Source organism: Lycium barbarum, chromosome 12 (genome assembly GCF_019175385.1).
Source record: "Lycium barbarum isolate Lr01 chromosome 12, ASM1917538v2, whole genome shotgun sequence".
NCBI classification, from domain to species: Eukaryota; Viridiplantae; Streptophyta; class Magnoliopsida; order Solanales; family Solanaceae; genus Lycium; species Lycium barbarum.
The window spans coordinates 8,531,636-8,551,525 of NC_083348.1; the positions used below are offsets into that span (position 1 = coordinate 8,531,636).

A 19,890-nucleotide genomic window follows, 5' to 3' on the forward strand; every position below is an offset into this window, starting at 1 on the left:
GGAAAACAACCACGTTGGAGTCCTCCTAAATCTCTTTCATACGATGTGATGCTCTTATTTCTTTTCTCCTTTTGTACGCTTTGTGGGTAGATTTCTTTGTATAGTAAGAGATGTTCAAATCGAGATCATTATACAGTTATAGGTATCAATGGAGATGCTTGGTTTTAGGGGATGGGACACAAGGTTGGACAAACATATTTTCCTAAAAAAAGATTGAATGGTTCGCATGGGTTCTTTTACTTTAAGTCAAATATAACTATAGCTATGTTATATTCTGTTGGTGAATATACCACAAATTACAGTTGAAAATAAATTGAATAAAATGAAGAACAAAGTAAATAAATATTCTTCAGGTTGAGGCACAGATATCTCGCTCTCTTTAAGGAGATTCAAGCCCACTGAGGCATATTCTTCACCGGTCCAGCAATATAACTCGGACTTGTCCCCTCCAGGATATAATATCCCATCAACGTCATGTGACTCAAACAACTCCGGACTAGTTGAAGAGTCCAAAGCTCCACCATAAGAATACCTTCCTTTAACATAAAAAATTACTCTCTTTTTGTAGTGAGTTAGTTGGAGAATTACTCTCAACTCTCTCTTTCACTACTCCAATGCATATTTTCTACACAACACAAAGTTAAGGGTGACTTCTATTTATAGGAGAAGAAAATCACCCTTAAAATGAATTGGATGAAAAATATGGTTTAGTGGGGTATTAAATTGGTAATAATGTGAAGAATATGGGTGAGTAAAAGGTTAGTCGTTACAAATGTTACCAAAAAAAAAATTGTCATTATCTTGCTCTAATGGCCTTTAACGTGAGAGAGTTACAAGGCAAAATAATGTCCACATTAAACCTTTCTCAACGTAAGAAATGAATCCACTTCAGCCACTTTTATGGTCACCAACGTGTAGGAGTAATAAGCATTTTAACAATAATATTTTGCAATATTAAAATGCTCTTTAAACCAACAATCCCCCACTCATTTTAATATTGAAATAAGAGAGTTATCACCAATTTAGTTGAAGGGAGACTATTATGCATAATGAAGGTGTGCTTGGCATTGAACCCCCACTTAGTAAGACAACGATCTCTACTCCAGAGTCAGTAGTGTGCTCCGCATTGAACTATGACTGCTAAGGGAAATGAAGTATCATTGCTTAATAAAGGTGTTGACATAAGCTTTAATAGCCAGCACATTACGACCTTGTGCTATCCCGGTTTTCAAGATTGCTATTGAAGCGGCCTACCTCCACACTCATATAGGTCAAATTCTGTCAAGGGTGCTCCTGTAACTTTAACACCCCACTCATACGAGCTACAAAATTTCATTAAGAGTTTATAAATTTAACCTCCACAAATCATTACAGAATAATGCACTCACACCATAGGGTGGGAATAAACAAAATAGTACATTTTTCTCAACAAGTCATCATACAATTCGTTTTTCCCATTGAACCTGGTTATAGGATCTCTAGTCCACAAGTTGGGTTTCCTCATATATGACTCACAAATTTATGGGCTTCAATCCCATCCCCCTCGATGTGCTCCAGACCCTCTCTCTTGCAAAGACCTTTGTCTATAAATCTGCAAGATTATCACAAGATTTAACACAATCAATATTTATGGTATACCACTTTTCACAAATATTCTTGCAGTATTATATGTTCTCCTCATGGGTCTGAATTTACCATTGTGATAAAGATATTGAACTCTACTAATAATATTAGTGCTATCAGCAAATAGCACCAAGTATTCTTATCTGCATCAAAAAAATCTTTGAGTACAGCAGGATATTTTTTATATAACAAGCCACCAACTTTCTTACCTATAAAATATACCTAGTTTGCTTGTACCTGCAAAGTACTTCTACTACATACACAATATCAGGCTAAGTGCAGTCTATCACATATCTCATATTTAGGCTAGCATACTCCTTTTTGATTTATCACTATTTTTCACTTTGACTTTGAAATAAATAAACACTTAATCAAAAGGAGTTGCAACACATGTACAATCCACAAAATTGTACTTCACAATTTTCTCAACATAATGTGACTGACAAGAAAAGTTTTATCACATGTTTTTTCCATGTTTTTCATTCGAAGAATGAAATTTGCCTCACTCAAATTTCTCACATTAAAATGGCTGCTACACATATTTTTAGTTTAATTTAACAACACCAATGTTAGAGCCAAAGATCAACAAATGATCAACCATTGGGCAAAATGACATGTGAATTTTTCAAGATTAATACATGCGCTTCCCACACTTTTTAAAACATTCTCAAAGATGTAGAAATCACCTTTCATGATAAATATTTGTCTCATTTTTTTAACCCCACTATTTTAAGAATTTAAATAACAATTTATACTCTTGAAAAGTAGTATCACTTTATTCATAAAATTATAAGGTAAAAGGGTTTTTTTTAACCTTTCCTACGCTTGAGTTGAATAAGTAGAGAAAAAAATACTTTACCCTTTCATCTCTTAAAGAGATCTAGTGACGTCGAAGCGAAATGATGTTGACTTCTCTTTTCTTGATATCCGTGATTTTTCAAACTGTAACAAACATGAATCTCCTTAGTTGGTGAATATATCACAAATTACAATAAATTATAGTTGAAAATAAAATAAATAAAATGAAGAACAAAGTAAATAAATATTCTTCAGGTTGAGCTTTGGATATCTCGTTCTCTTTAAGGAGATTCAAACTCACTGCGACATAATCTTCACCGGTCCAGCAATATAACTCTGACTTGTCCCCTTCATGATACAACTTCGGACTAGTTGAAAAGTCCAAAACTCCACCAGAACACCTTCCTTCAATATAAAAAATTACTCTATGAAGAATATGGGTGAGCAAAAGGTTAGCGGTTACAACTGTTACAAAATAAATAATTGTCATTATCTTGCTCTAATGGCCATTAACGTGAGAGGAGTTACAAGGAAAAATAATGGCCACATTCAACCATGCTCAACGTAAGAAATGAATCCACTTCAGCCACTTTTATGGTCACCAATGCGTAGGAGTAATAAGCATTTTAACAATAATATTTTGCAATATTAAAATGCTCTTTAACCCAACATATTCCATTTGCTTCTTGCAGTCTTGCAGATTTGGGATTGGTTGTTAATTTCCTGTTTGTTGCAGATGTTTATGTCCCGCGCCATCCTGAAGATAATTGAGAGCTTCTTAGAATTATAAAATTAAGCTTTTCCGATTCGGAATAGATGTACTAATTGGACTTGGAAATTGTGAATTCCATGCCAAGTAAGTAATAGAATTGTGTTATACTATTATTTTTATAGAACATTCTCAAAATAATTTGGAAAGAGTGGGCAAGCGTTCAATTTGAAACTTAGTTCTTATGATGTGCATGCGGAACTGAGTGAAATTCCAGAGCAGAATACCTTTATATATATATATAAAGAAGAAGAATATTATTATCGGCTCTTTAAACACTCCATTTTCCACTCAAAGCTTTTACACTCTCCACTAAAAACCCTAATATATTTCAGTATATCTTAATTTGATTCGTTGATAAACAAATATCTGAGGTTTTCATTTTAGAAATTGAAGGAGAAAACTATTGGCGTTAATGGAGGTTGCTGAGAAGGAAAACCAATTTGTGGTTTTTATCGATTTCGGAGGTTTCATCCACTTAGTTTCAAAAACTGAACCGGTTGTTGCTCGGTGGGTATGGCTCTAGTGTTTTAGAGCTCCGATTTGGCTGAAAGTCAGAATCCAGTGGCGACATTGTGATCAATCTTCAAATTGTACAGGCATGCCTTTAGATTTACATATACAAATTCGATGCATTAGCAAATTAAAATACGCGTGTTATGAGATAGTTAATATTATGTTTAACTTTGTTGTATTTTTTTTAATCAAGCCACGTTCCTGGTGGGGGGTTAGGCAGACCCCTACCATGTATATTTATCAAAGTCAAATACACAAAAGAGGTATCTGAAGCCTAACCTCTTAGCAAAAATAGAAGATTGTGGACAAACCCACATCTTTACAAAGTTAAACCTACTTCTAAACAACCTAAAGACTGAAAGAGAAAGCAGTAAGAGATAAATGAGAGGGATTCTCTCTTTACTCATATACAGCTTAGAAAAACTTAGCACCTGGATGTAGAGACTATGCAACATCCCCATAGACGATTTCATGATGTTTTTTAGTCCTAATTCGAAAATTAGGAATCTTCCAAGTATCCATATTCATGCTTTCTTTGACCTAGTTTGGGAGCTCTTCATAGGACAAATAGATTGCCTCATTCTGTGTAACATAGTGAAGGAGGATAGTTTATCTGCGACCTGATTGACCTCCTTGAAATAGTGATGAATAGACCGATTAATGTTATCGAGAAGATCCCTACATTTCTTGACGATTGAATTAAGTTGCCAGGGAACCTTGAAGACAACCTTTATGCTTGAAAATAGGACCGTAGAGTCTGTTTCCAGTTCCAAGGAAGTTATGTTATTGAGAATACACCACTGGATGCCAAATAACATAGCTTTGGCTTCAGCTATGTTAGCAGATCCTCTTCCCAGATGAACAGAAAATACCATGACCATTTTACCTTCCCAATCTCTAATGATGCCTCCTCCTCCACAAATTCCATTTCTAAAACTACCATCACTGTTGAGTTTAAAGTGATTGGCAGAAGGCTTGCACCATAAAACACTTTTACACACTTTAATCCTCATGTGTTTATCATTCAAACTCAAAATCTCATCCCAAGAAAGATCATTTTTAAACATTGGAAAATGGATTTTGACTATAAGCAAAATTGTTTGAGAAATTTGATATATGATTTTTGGAAGGTATGGTCTCTGATTACCATATTTTCTATTGCACCTCACCTTCCAAAGTTCCTAGATAATAATAATAGGGGAAATAATGAGGATAAAGTATATAATGGGGTTAAGTGCCTTGGTATTCCTCTAGCTATCAAACACAGTTGGAATAGACACCATAGGGCCTCTAATGCCAAAAGAGTTAACAAAGTGTTTCCAAGCAGAAGAGGCAGCATAACTTTGGAAAAAAATATGATCTATATTTTCTAGTTGGGACACCCTACAACAAGTGCAATTGGGAGAAGCAGGGAGCTTAAACCTTGAAATGATAATATCATTAGAAGGTATTTTTCTGTGAAACACCCTCCAAGCATGAAGGACATTTTAAAAGGGATAGCTTTATGACATAAGGCATTAACAATGTTGCTTTCATTTATGGAATTCCTCAGAAAATTTCAAGCACTTTCAATATTGAATTTTCCAGAAGAGGTAATTTTCCATATAGGCAAATCATGTTTATCATAAAGGACCACCTGCATCCTCTCAATATGAGCTTTAATAAAATCAGAGACAACATAACCACAAGCTGTCCAATTCCAGTGGCCATTCTGGTAGGCATTAGTGATTCTCAACTTACTAGGCTTAGAATTTGGATCAAGAAATTTGTAAAGGGGGCCAAAATCTGTCCAATTGTCATACCAAAAGGACACCTCCCCTTTTTCAATAATCCATCCCAAGTTATTCTCCACTAACTCTTTAATAGAGCACATAGCCTTCCAATTATGGGATTGGCCATTCCTCCATTTGTTAGTTACCGGATGAATTCTGGAGCAGTATTTAGTGTTTAAAAACAGGGACCACAAAGATCTTTTAGTTCTAAACTTCCACCAATGTTTGGTGGTGAAAGCCTTGTTGATATCAGCAAGTTTTCTAAAATTAGCACCTCCGTCATTGATGGGATAGGACAGATTATCCCAAGAGGACCAATAGAGCTTCTTGTTACCATCTGAACCACTCCACAAAAATCTATTAAAAGCATTGTCAATAATTTCAAAAACAGTTTTAGGGGGTTGCATAACTACTAATAGGTGGGAAGGCATAGCTTGTAAAACATGTTTAATAAGAACACTTTTACCACCAACAGATAAAAATTAAAAAGACCAGCACCTAATTTTGTTAAGGATTTTTTGAACCATATCTGAGAAAGTAGAAATTCTTTTTCTTCCCAAATACAAAGGGCAGCCAAGATAATTTATAGGAAAAAATTCTTGTTTCATGGTACTAATTCTCTTAACTCTGTCAATTCTCCTAGCACAAGCCTTATCATGAAGAATAACGGAGCTTTTGTGCTTATTAACCAATTGGCCAGAAACATCTTCATAAGTTTTCAAAGTCCTCATAATTCTCTTAAGGGATTTCCTATTTCCACTTGAAAAAAGAATAACATCATCATCGAAACACAAGTGATTGATAATAGGGCCCCTCTTATTCATATAGAAATTCCTAAACCCCTAGTCATTATTTAAATTATTAAGCAAAATAGACAGGAGTTCAACACTTAGATCAAAAAGAGATGGGGATATAGGGTCCCCTTGTCTAAGACCATTTTTAGATTTAAAGAAACCATACCTACCACCATTGCCGGTCACATTGCCGGTCCCAAGCCCGGATAAAGGAGGAGGGTTGCCGAGGGTCAATCGGAAACAGCCTCCCTACCCAGGTAGGGGTAAGGCTGCGTACATCTTACCCTCCCCAGACCCCACTATTGTGGGATTACACTGGGTAGTGACCAAGACCAAGATACCTACCACCATTGATAACAATTGAGTACCAATTGTTGGAAATAAACCTATATATAATTTCTATCCATCATTCTGAAAAGCCAAATTTTCTCAAGACTTTGAATAAATAGGGCCAAGAGACCATATCAAGTTTAATAACAAGATTACCCCCTATGTTGGGTTTATTCATGTCATTAATAATCTCTTGGGCCAAGAGAATATTCTCTGAGATCACTCTACCTTTAACAAAGCCACTTTGATTAGTAGATATGATTTTAGGAAGCAAAGTAGAGAGTCTATTATTGAGAATTTTAGAGATAACCTTGCTAGTGACATTACATAAGCTGATAGGCTTGAATTCAGAGAAATGTTGAGGATGCTCCACTTTTGGTAACACTACCTAACAAGTATCGGTATAGAATTTAGGAAGCTGAGCACCCCTGAATAAACTTTGAATAACATTAGTTAAATCAAAAGAAATAATACTCCAGGTAGCTAGATTGGAAAAATATACCATTGAGACCATCTGGTCCTGGAGCACTATGTGGATCAATTGACATAACCGCATCTTTGATTTCTTGTGAGTCAGGCATAGAAATAAGACCCTCATTATCATCCTCAGTGACCAAGGAAGGAAGACAATCCAGTATATCAAAATCAACTTCATTTGGAGGAGAGCAACATAACTTTTGAAAGAAACTGACAACTGCATTAGCAATTTCTTGTCTGCCTATCACCCAATTACCATTATCATCCTTGATTTGTTGAATGTTGAGCCTCCTTCTTCTGTTCTTGATAGTGCTTTGAAAGTATGCAGAATTGGAGTCACCTTCAGTAAGCCATTTAATTCTAGGTTTTTGTCTCAGAAAATCCTCCTTCCTTTTCAGGACCTGTATATAAGTTGCATTGGCCTGATTTAACAGGGTTCAATTGGTAGTAGAGCTGTCTTGAATGAATTGTTGTTCTAATTATGAGACCTTAGCCTCCAGTTTGTCCACTTCTTCAGAAATATCTCCAAAAGTTGCTCTAGACCAAGAACTCAAGTTCTTGCAAGTCCTTTTCACCTCTGGTGGAGGATCCATAAAGGGTTTCCATTGATATTGTCCTCCCAAGATTGTTGAACAGTATTAAGGAAATCAGGATGGTCTACCCATAAATTAAGAATCTGAAAAATTTAATAGGAGTATAAATTTCTTGAGCCAAATTGACCAATAAAAGAGCATGGTCAGACCCTGTTCTAGCCAAATGATTGATTATAGACACATCAAAACTAGAAAACCATTCAGCATTAATCAGGAGCCTATCCAATCTCTTCCAGATGGCTTTTGAACCTCTGTTATCACACCAAGTGAAGGGTTGTCCATGAAAGCCTGCATCTTGTAACCCAGAATCTTCTATACATTTAATAAAATCTACACTTTTCAAGGTACTGAAGGGTCTCCCTCCCTTCTTTTCTTCTGCACTAGTGATCACATTAAAGTCCCCTATAACACCCTATGTATGGCCAACTATTGTTGATTGATTTTCAAAGGAAACCCAAAGATCTTTTCTTAGCTGAGCATCACATTTAGCATAAACAATGGTGAGGAAAGTCAAATTAGAACCAGCTAGTCCCTTGATACTAATGGTTACCTATTGTTCACTGGTTGAAATAATGGAAATATCATAGCAATCATCCCAATACAACCATATTTTGTTTTACTATTTCCATAACAATTATCCATCCCCAACATTACCCTATATTTCTCAATAGTATCCAGCCCTGAAAAGTCTTGTAGGATAGGTTCTTGGAGCATAGTTAAATAAATATTATATTTACTTTTAAGAGGCTTTAGCTTTCAAAAGCATCCATAGTCGTTACACTCCTAAATTCCAAGAGATCATACTAATCATGGGAAACATTAGGGAGTAGTTTTTTGTTGAGCTTTTGAGCTATAGTTTTTCTTGGAGAAAAGTTTTTGCTCATCAATTCATGAATATTGGTACCTCTTGGAGATAAGTTACCTGCCCTGTATTCTGGGTTGACATTTTTTTTTATTTGCTTCTTGATGACCAGTTCCTCTTGTAGAATATTCATGAATGGATCTCCTAGAACTTTCATCATCAGATTTAGAGTAATTCAGGTTCTGATGCTCCACTTCCTTATCAGAAAAAGTATCATTGTCATGCTTCTTGTCATTACTCGTATCAAGGTCTCCGGGGTCATCAATAGAATCCTCAAGATGGTCATTCCTAAGAGAGTTAAAAGCATTATCCAGATCGATAGTAGTGACCCCACCTTTCAAATTGTCACCAGGTAAAATCTTTCTACAAATTCCTTTTTTTTTGAGACCTCCTCAAATCTTGGTTCTTCAGGATTGGCACTTTCTACTTGATGTATTGCTCACATTGGATATAGAGATCTCCTTAGTTAATTCCTTCTCGGTAGCACGAGTAGTAGCAGCAACAGAGGATTCCTTATGGGCGACTTCAGTGAAACCTTTTACAAGAACAACATTTTTTTCCTTAGTAGTAACAATAGTGGACTCAATAGCAGCATTAGGAGTAGCCTTGACAATAGGATCAGTAGTTGCAGTCTTATTATTATCCTTGATACGATTGAAAACTTGCTCAGCCACATTGTTGTTGTGTTGATATTTTTTGTTACCTCTATCCTCCCCATTTTTTCCTTGGGTAGGATGGTTATTTTTCTGGTTCTGCTGTTGGACTTCTTGAGTTTTGGGAGCTTTTGGTTCTGATTCTTTTGAGTTTGTTGTTGATCTTCCTGAGAGTTGGATAGTTCTTGAACCTTCTCTTTTCCCTTTCCCTTATTTTTCTCATGATGAACACATTCTTGAATGGAGTGCCCTTGATGTTTACATTGTAAGCAATAACCTGGGATACCCTCATACTCTATAGGTTGATCATAAACCCCAAGAGGATTTCCTTCTTCATCTAAAGTGCCTACCCAAACTGAATTTGGTAGAGGTTGTCTCAAAACCACTTCGATCCTTACTTTATCCAGGTGAGGTCTAGTTCGGTTGGTAGTAGCTTGATCAATTTGCAATGGTGTTCCTACCGTACTTAGAATATTTTCCACATACCACCATTCATGCAAATGCCACAGGAGTTGAGGTAATAGTGCCCAAATTGGGGCTAGCAGGTTTCTTCTTCCGGTTTAAAGTCCGGAGTCCATTTGAATATACGCATAAGAAACCCTCTGATATTCATCATACGTTTGAAATAGACATTGGTACAATCCTCCTTGTAAGTAAAATCAATAAAAACATGTCTATAATAAAAAAGCCCAATTTTTACCTGTTTAACTAGGAATTGAGCCTTGGAATCTGATCGTATTTTCTCCAATTTAGGTTTGCCAGATGAAAATTTACCCACCAAGGTGAGTTTTCATTTATCCGCCATTACACCATAGTAATCGGTAGCTTTAAAAAAGGTCGCAGGTTTGCCTTTGAATGTAGTGGTCTTAACAGAGACTCGAGGAGCAGTTGATTTTTGTGCCACCAACAGAGCATAAGAGTTTTGGTTAGAAGTAGATGATGGAGTAGATTGATTCGGCTGTGTGCGTAAGTCAGGAGCGACTCCCACTGCCGAAGGAAGACCCGCCGGCGTAGTCATCGTACCTCAAATGGAGGAGTTATTGGTAAAATAGTGGCCAATACTGATATTTTTAGAGAGAAGGGGACACTCTCTCTCTACATTTTGTTTTGTAACTTGGTTGTATTTTGGTTTTCATGTTGTATGCATTTTGTTTCTTCATCTGTTCTTTTGTTACACTTGTACTAACTTTTGGGACAACTGGCTTCAATTCCTTTTCTTAGCAGTCCCACAAGACTTTAACTTCACGCTGCTGATTTCCACTGTTCTCTCGCCTTCTCCATTCCTCATTCTCAACTCATTGTTTTGATTATATTCTGGTGGAATCTTCATGTTGCTGGTAAGATTTTCCCGTACTACTTGTCTTTTTTTGGGGATATTTTCCTTGCTTGTGTTTTTGGGTGGTTAGCATATATGTCTATGTAGTTGTCGGTATTCTTTTTTTTCCTTTCTTGTATTCAGGGGTTCTATTTTTACAAGTTTATTGCTCTGATTTCTTTATGCATGTTGGTTTTATTGTTTAATGATGTATCTTTTTTTTTTTTAAGGAAAATTTTGTCCTTTTTTGTTTTTATAAAAAGAGTCTAATGTTCTTAATTGTGATTCCATTGCTATTTCAGGCTTTCAAATTTGGGTGTTGTGTGGAGTTTCTTTTTCCTCTTAATCTAATAGTTTTTTCTCTATTTTCCTTTAGCGTGCATGTTGGATTTTTGAGTTAAACTAATCTGGTTCCTCTTTCTTCATTTTTTTGTAGGTAGCTTTTGTATATGCATGTGGTTATTCTTTCAGAATATTCAATGCAAGCATTCTGAATTATCATTAGGAAAAAACTAATACTGACAGGTGAAGAACTTTGTTCCAGCAAAGGTACTTGTCAGTATGCCTAAAAGTATTGAATAATTTTTATTCCATTCTTTTTTCATAGCGGTTCTGTAATAGTGTTCAAAAAAGAGGAGAACCCGGATTAGTTTAATTCAGATATTCAAGTATATATGCTTACTTATTCTTTAGTAGTTATATGCATTTTATTATGAACTTTTTGCTTCTATGAATCAAATACCCCATCGAATGCCAATTTTTCTCAAGTACATGTCCAAATGTTTCAAGTATTGTCTAAAGGGTAATTCAACAAGCTTTGCAGTCATTGAGGCTAGCCTCATTCGTCTCCAGTGACTTATATTTGTTAATTGATAGTGATGTGACGCTTCACTTTCGTTGGATAATAACGCTACAACAAATATAGTGAGTGAGAAAGATGCAGCTCCTTATGCAGATTCCAACGGAGGTTTCAATATTGTTGACAACATTAAAACTGTAGATTCCAAAGGAAGTTTCAATGTTGTTGACAACATTAAAACTGTTGTTGAGAGTTCTTGCCTTGGTGTTGTCTCCTGTGATGACATTCTTGCTTTGCTACAGAATGTCCGTTCTCCGGTATAAAAATTTATAGACTAATTAGTGTTTTTTTTTAAACTTTTTTTTTGAGACAGACTTTAAAAAGTTTTTGTTTTCCTTCATCAAATATTTAAGAGGAAAGATGGACCTTATTTGTGAATCAATTCTTTTAGCATCTTAATGGAGATGATCCAGATGGCCCTTTATGAAATGTTTAATTAGGGAAAAGAGACAGCAGAATAGCGAACCGGGTAGGAGCTAATACTTCTACATGTGGAAATATTTGTTTTGCATGTCCGTCATAACTGTGAGCGTTTTTTGTTTAGTATGGAAAATCTAGGAGATTGAACAGCTTGTTTGCGTGCATTGTTTCATCTGAGAAGGAAACATAAAGGTAAACCTATAGCCAACAAATTAATTACATTTCCCTTATTTTGTTTTTTTTGAAAGTTTCAGTTCCTAGTAGCTCATCCGTGTATATCCGATTTTAGTGAGCTTTGTCTAACTCTATTAGGCAAGGGAATGATGCAATTGCGTGCTTGTTCCTGACTTGAGACTTAAGGTTCAAAAACATAATTTTAAATTTTCTTTTAAACTTAAATTAGTGTAAAAGTTGACAATTGGTGGCAAAGACATGAGGAATATATGTTCCTTTTGCGTCTTTTCGCATTTGCAAGTTTGGAAATGTCTAGAAATTGAAACATGTAGTGTTTTGTTTTGACCCTTACATCTCTTACTTGTTCACTAACCGGAACATTAGGTGGACAAATAATGTGATGGAATTGTCCAAAAATTCCTTGATTCCCTCCATAACTAACAAAGCTTATTTCCAATTTGCTTATTTCTAATCTCCATTACAAACATCGACTCACCTTCAGGAAAATTAACAATGCTTTGATTAGGATGTGAGTTCTTCCTATCCATTCATAATTTGAAACACAGTTACTCTGGAATAAGGTTTGCTCTTACTAAAATTATGCAGTATCTTTTCTTCTTTCACTATAGGAGCAAATTGTTTTTCAATAGGAGTCACTATTTTAACAAAAAAAAATTAATAAGTTAGTGTAAACTTCAAGTGGTAAGTTTTTGAAAGTTATTTGGATGTCATAAGATTCTACAAACGGAATAAAAACTAAAGAAGCAGTCAGCAGTGTATGATGTGTTGCGTGTATTTGAACCTCCTCAATATGCTAAAAGCTATTGTTCATCCTACATTGATGTGCCTGGAATTTTCCTGTCTTAATCTGCCTTTGTTTAGTTGAAATATGAAGCATATTCTTGTAACTATGTGCAACTATAAAGTATATTTGTGTTCACCTGGTAATTAAGATATTTCTGTTTCATTCAAGTTTAGCCTATACAGTTCTCTTATTTCAGTTTTCTGGTTTTGGCTATTACAGGGTTGAAAGCCATGGAAAAGGGATCTTGGAACCTCAAGCTTTTGGCTGAATTGGAAGCCAAAATGTCAAAAAGAAACTACATGATAATGATTTTCCTGAAATCCACTTAGGTAATTGGGTTTTGTATTTCTTAAAAGCCTATGTGTGGGGATATTGCTATGATTTGTTATACTAGGAAGCGATTGTTCTCTACCCCCGCGTTGCACTTGCCATTTGTTGTCACGACCCAAACCGATAAGCCGCGACAAGCACCCCACCATTGCTGGTCAAGCACTCATATGCCTGTATTTATCTCTCACTGACTACCCTGGGCCCATACACAATCTGTAACTGACTTGGACTGTCTCCCGAACAATCAACATAAGAGACACCGTATCGGGAATCCACGGCCAACACATACATATAGACACAAGTGCTCAGAGTAATAGCGCAAGTCGATTCGCCACTTCAGATATACTGTACAACAAAATAAGTACCGACGAGGCTGCATAACAACACGACTACATATCACTGTCTACAGATCTCTATGGAGAACTGACTGTAGAAAGGACAGGACAAGGCCCTGCCATGCCCATATGTGTACATAACAGAATAGTATAACGAAGGACTGCAGCTCCGGATCAATGGAGCGTATTGACTGCTGCTGAGGGGAGATCCTACTGCTGCAAATCGTCTGACTGGCTACCTGATCCTGCGGGCATGAACGCAGCGTCCACAGGAAGGGAAGTCAGTATGAGTAATGTACCGAGTATGTAAGGCATGAATAGTAACATAATAAGGGATGTAAAGTATGAATAATAACAGAATGGAAATATAGAGCATATCGTGAGATAAGAGAGTAACCTGTACATATGAGTGCCTCTTAGGGCGGGTGCCATGCATGCTTAGCTTTCTTTTGAAAAACATTTCTTTTTCATATATATAGAAAATAGAACTTATCATATTGCCGAGGCGTCGGCTCCGCTCCATTTAACCCCATATATCCCGCGTCCGGGCACCCCGCGTCCGGGATGATATCATGTCATATTATACCAACTGATCAGGTGGTTACGTGTATATAACGCTCCTCCCTTTTTCCCATATTCCCCATTTACATATACATATATCATAGAAGCAGCATGCAGGAGAGCCCAAAGAAAGTTGTGTCTCTATCGGAGTGACGTAAGGTCGGTAACCTCCGATTATACTATGGAATAATCATGATCGTCGTGTCTCTTCTTGAAGGAACAATTATTATAAAGTGAGACTATCAATGAAGAATAGCATCAACTCATAAGGCGTCAATTCATATACTTTGGAATCCTTAAAAAAATAGTTTTCATCCATGAATAAAATTGAGAAATCAAGAAATAGCTCAACATTCTTATATCGTCATTGAAATCATAAACTTGGAACCTTTAAACCCGGAATCATCATCATCATACTCAAGTAGGAAAATATTCTCATCTTTGACATCATCATTATGATTGCAAAAACAGGTTCATCGTTGTTATCATAAGAGCTCACAGAGCCATAAATCTCTGATTTAGAAAATACGAACATTTTGGAAAACATCTATGAATTATTAGGAAAGGAATTATGCCTTGGAGTCATAAACATCTAACTTTTGAAAACAAGGAAGATATGGAAATTTTTATGAAGCCATAACATCGGAATCATGCCTTTGAAGGAAGGGACGAGCCTTAACATACCTGTTCAACCTCCTATCGGCTACGCTTATGTGTCCGAGCTCGTAAGTCTACATTTAAGAGGATTTATACTAACGTTAGCCTCTTCATCGTACACTTATTTCAAGTTTCAAACCAAACTATTCTATATTCTGCCGAAAATCGGGCAGCATCTCCCCTGTTTATATGCCTAGCCCAAAATTACAATTCAGCAACCAATCAACAACAACAACAATACCAACATTAACCACACTATTATCTATACCAATATATTCGATAAACATCCCACACGATGTTTTTCAACATACAACAACAATATACACTTCCTTTCATCCCAATCAAGGAGTATGACCTCATCAACACACTAACAACATTAGGTACATTCTCTATACATATAAATCAGCCCATCCACACGGCCACAACATGTTCAAAATAGCCCATGAACACAACACCTACAACACAACACTTTATGACCTTTCCTCCATAACTGTTTTCACTTTTTAGGCTTGCTAAACCTTCAAATAAACTCAACATAAGAGATGGGATGAAGAACATACCTCATACTTGAAGAAACTTAGCCACAACAACTTTCTCCAACGCCAAACTTAAGTAGAAGTAAGAACAATCACCTTTCGTGGACTAATTTAGCGTAATCTTGTTAAATTCTTGATTTATTGGACTATAATATTTGGGGGAGGTGTGGAGAAATTTCTAGGACTCTTTAGAATGTTATTTGCTGAAAAAAACGGAGTTGATGGGGGTATTTATACCCCTCCTATGTCGGTTTCACCGACTTCCTCAAGTGGGGCCCACGGAGCCTTTTGGTAGCTTAGAGTCTTGATTTTAAAATGGCCATAACCTTTGATCCTGATGTTGTGTGAGGGCCCACAATCTACGGTTGGAAAGATCTTTCAATTATCTACAACTTTCATTGTTGGTATTTTTCCAAATTCCACACTTATAATTGTAGTTTGGCTCCTCCAAGTCAGGTCATTCGAAAACGTATATTTAAATCATCCTTTTGGAGGGCTTATGCCCATATTTGGCTTAATGGTCCTGCTTAAGATTTGCTCAACTTTCCATGTACTACTCATATCACTTTTCATATGTCCTTTACAAAATCCCGACATGTGGCCCCACCTTAACTTATGGTTACGAGGGCTGTCATCGAGTAATGTGTTAACTGATTTACTCCATACAATCTCCAAATGTCATATATATATTCTTGTACTCAGATAATATAATCTTCATCCCTAATCCTTATATAATTCTGCTCTCCGTTGAGCTCATACTAAGCTGTCCACAGGCTTGATAACGCGAAATTTTTCAGGGTGTAACATCCTTCCCCCCTTAGAAACATTCGTCCTCGAATGTTGTGGTTTCCAACCCACGACATTTTTTTCTTCTTTTTTTTTTCTTTTTTTTTTTTGATTTGTTAGAACGATCATTCTTCCCTTGGGGACCGATTACTGTTCGCTTAGGCTATAACTTTGTTCAGTCTCTTCTCATCTTCCCTTAACTCTTTCATTGCCTTCAGTCAGCTTCTTTCGCTTCATCACCTTCACGTACATGGTTGGAAATTAACTAGCGTTTCGCTCTCATTTTGTCTTCATTATTGTAATCTTGACTTATCATGCCATAACTATTCATCAGCCCGTAAGTATTTCTCTTTTTCCTCGTTCCTTGTTCCTTTGTTAGTGACCCACTTCCTTCCTCATATACAGTGCCCTTTCTGCGTTTATCCCTTCGGTACAACCTCGGGCTACTCTTTTGATATCTGTTAGCCTTGTATATCCACTATACTGACTCCTTGTAGTTCATTTGGCAGGTTCGCTAGTCCTTGTCACCATCTCTCTTACCCTTACACTCCAAGTGTTTATCCAACATGACTTTGTCGCTAGTGAGTATAATGGTTATGCTCTTTAAGCTATTTTCCCCAGCTCCTTTCCAAGACCACCTGTATCAATGTCCAAAATACGTATGCACATAGGGTTCCTTCGCCATTTATTATCCTTCGCAGTCCAGTTACACTTACGGCAAACTCATTGAGCTCCTGCTGCAACTTTTTCTTTACTTCCTCCATTTTTGAGTTCCTTCGTGTCTCGCAATATAACCCAGAAGCATAGGGCTACAATAATTCTCACTCTATTACTACTCTCTTACAACATATATCTAGCTTTGATTTCTTTGTACCAGTGATCACTTCGTCAGTCGTTATTCCTTGTTGACTTTCTGATGTGGCTTTTTTACAATTATAGTTAGGCATAGCTTCACGTTGATGGTTCATATAATTCCATAGCATATACTCTCATGTTCAGTATAATTAACGATCCATGATTTTGTTTTTCTAATATTCGGTGAACTCTCTTACTCCCATTCATAAGAACAACATTCTTCCTTTCTTCGAAAAATTACCAAACTACCAATCTTTGTTGCTTTTGTTACAATTGTTATCCCTTTCGGTGCAAGCCGTCCTTGGATCCGTCATCCTCTCTGTCATCCTTGTGAGTTTGACTTGGAACCCGTTCTTGCTCTCTTTATTACCCTTTTAGGCATATCACTACATACTTAGGTACAACACAATTTTACCCGATACGAGGGATTCAAATCATGGTCTAGAAATATCGTAGTTCATATCGGCATGAAGCATTCTCTTACGGTGTCTTTCGTACTTTCTTCCTATGTCTGCCTCATGGTACACGTTTTTCCGTTCGCTTCTGCTTCTTTTTGATACCTTCTTGATATGCCGATATGTTTTGAGCTCTGGCCCTGAGCTAATAAATCTCCTTTTTTGGAGCTTGAAACATCGTAGCTCCTTTCAAGTCTAGTATGTTCTTCCCCCTTATTAAGAAGGTCCTTATACACCATTAACCTTTGAGTACCCACCGTCTTCGATAATTTCCTGTCGCCCTTCACGATCTTCTTAAGGTCGGGGTTCTGTCATCGTATGGTCTGCCTTATTCATCTCTTCTCTTCCTTTTTTTGCTAGTTAAACTCTTGTGTTCAATTGGAGTACTCATAAGGGTATCCAATTCCGATGCTTCCTTTTTCGTCTTTTCATACCTCTGCCTTTTCTGACTAACGGTGTCCTGGACCCACAAGTTAATGGGGACATCGAGATTCGCCACGTCTTTTATGAAGTCTTCGATCATACGTTACTCCTCTTTTTTCTTCCCGAATTTGCTGCTAAATGCTCTCCTCTTCCTTCGACCAACCCATTAGTATACCTTTTCTATTTTCATCCTTAACCTTCCTTGGGTTTCTTCCTCCTCGAGCACCTTTCTCCTCTTGTTATTTGTAGTATCGGCTCTGAAGTTCGTGAAATATTCCTTTAAACGCGCAAATCCGTTCTATTCTTAAGTCATCTTTTTGGAGAGCTTCTCCATGTCCGAGGCAACCGTGTTAATTTGACCACACACTTTTCCCTTTATATACCTTTCAAGGGCTGGAAATCTCTTAATATCGTCGCAAGGCCTAACCATTCTTTCTCTTACTTCACATTCCTCGTCGTGGTCACTATCCTTTTAGCCCCACTTATCGAAGCCTATTCTCTGACCCCACACATTCCTCTTTTGTTCCTTACTGCCATACTTTATCCAATTCGCATGCCTACCTTCAAATTTTTACCCAACTAGTCCCGTGCTTTGCCCGTCGTCTCTCTTGGAGGCTTTACTCACTTAGGTTTCTTACTTTTCACTTTTTTCGACATTTTGATCTCCTTACCTTCCATCTACTCACTTTCTTTCTTTTCCAAATATCGTTGTATTAGGACTTTCCAATCTTAACCTGTAGTGGGAACAACATCAGATTACCTTGTAACATTTGTACCATATCTTTTGTTTTGTCCCTTGAACTCCGTTACCCTGTTCGATTAATGCCTTCCATACACCGCAATGTTGGTTGCCGGGATACACATACCCGCTGATATAGCCATGTATGGGACATCATATGCATACGTATATATATAATTACTACCATATCATTTACAAAATATTTCCAAACGCCACTTAGCCTCATCCTAGCTCTAGAGCTATGATGCACCTTCTTTCTCTTCACTGGTCTAGTCTGCCTGGTCCTACGTGACCTCTTAAGGTTTCCAACCACTCCGCACACTCTAATTCCCTTAGGCTACTCTAGCTTCTCATTTATCTCTCATGTCTGAATTTATAGGACTTTTTATACACTTCCCAGGGGGTTACCCATCCTAATATTTCTCTCACCCCAGCACACTTAACCTTGAAACTCTGATGAAATCTGGTGCGTTAATGCTGGTATGATCGCATCCACCTCACCGCATGACCTTCATCACATAATCTGGAGCAAGTTGAAGTCTTAACAGATTTCAAAACGTTATTGTAACGCATCTCTCCCTCCGAATTAGAAAGGGTCTCTTACTCTTCCGACTACACAATTACTATTTTGGCCTTTTTAATTCTCAATATTCACCTTTCATCTGTATATATGACTACCTTTCATCCTAGGTTTCCAAATTCCCACTGGTGGCGAAAACACCTTGGTCGCCGCTGTTACGTGCTAGTCTACAGCAATTACACATACATAGAATATTCCAATAAAGGCTCATATACCGGTAGCCGATCAATCTTTAGTTTGATCTGGGGGACTATAAGGTGAAGTGTGCTCTTTGTTATCGTCTACCCACCATCTACTTGTTTGGCCTTAATCATCTATCGTCATTCTGCACTAACCTGCTGGAAAAAGGATCAGAAGCGATATTTCCTAGACTCTGGCTCTATCGCACGATCTAAGATAGAAAGAAAGGTCAGTGATTCCTAAATGCCCTGCAGCCTCCTGTTTATAAGTGTGGCCAGCTTCACACCCATAAACAGGACTCTACTGGACACGGTCTGTAGACAATCCCTAGGACGAACTGCTCTGATACCACTTTTGTCATGACCCAAACCGATGAGCCGCGACAAGTACCCGACCATTGTTGTTCAAGCACTCCTATGCCTGTATTTATCTCTCACTGACTACCCTGGGCCCATACACAATCTGTAATTGAGTTGGACTGTCTCCCGAACAATCAACATAAGAGACACCGTATCGGGAATCCACGGCCAACATATACATATAGACACAAGTGCTCAGAGTAACAGCGCAAGTCGATTGGCCACTTCAGATATACTGTACAACAAAATAAGTACCGACGAGGCTGCATAACAACACGACTACATATCACTGTCTACAGACCTCTATGGAGAACAGACTGTAGAAAGGACAGGA

General features: G+C 37.2%; 1 long non-coding RNA gene across 1 annotated transcript; it reads right to left on the reverse strand.

The window, feature by feature from the left end:
* Nucleotides 1–2,492: 2,492 nt before the first annotated feature.
* Nucleotides 2,493–10,560, reverse strand: LOC132622465 (uncharacterized). The gene is made up of 3 exons (XR_009575912.1): nucleotides 6,614–10,560; nucleotides 2,723–6,438; nucleotides 2,493–2,565 (listed from the first exon to the last, which is right to left on the reverse strand). It is a non-coding gene; the product is annotated as an uncharacterized LOC132622465 (long non-coding RNA).
* Between the last annotated feature and the right edge of the window lie 9,330 nt (nucleotides 10,561–19,890).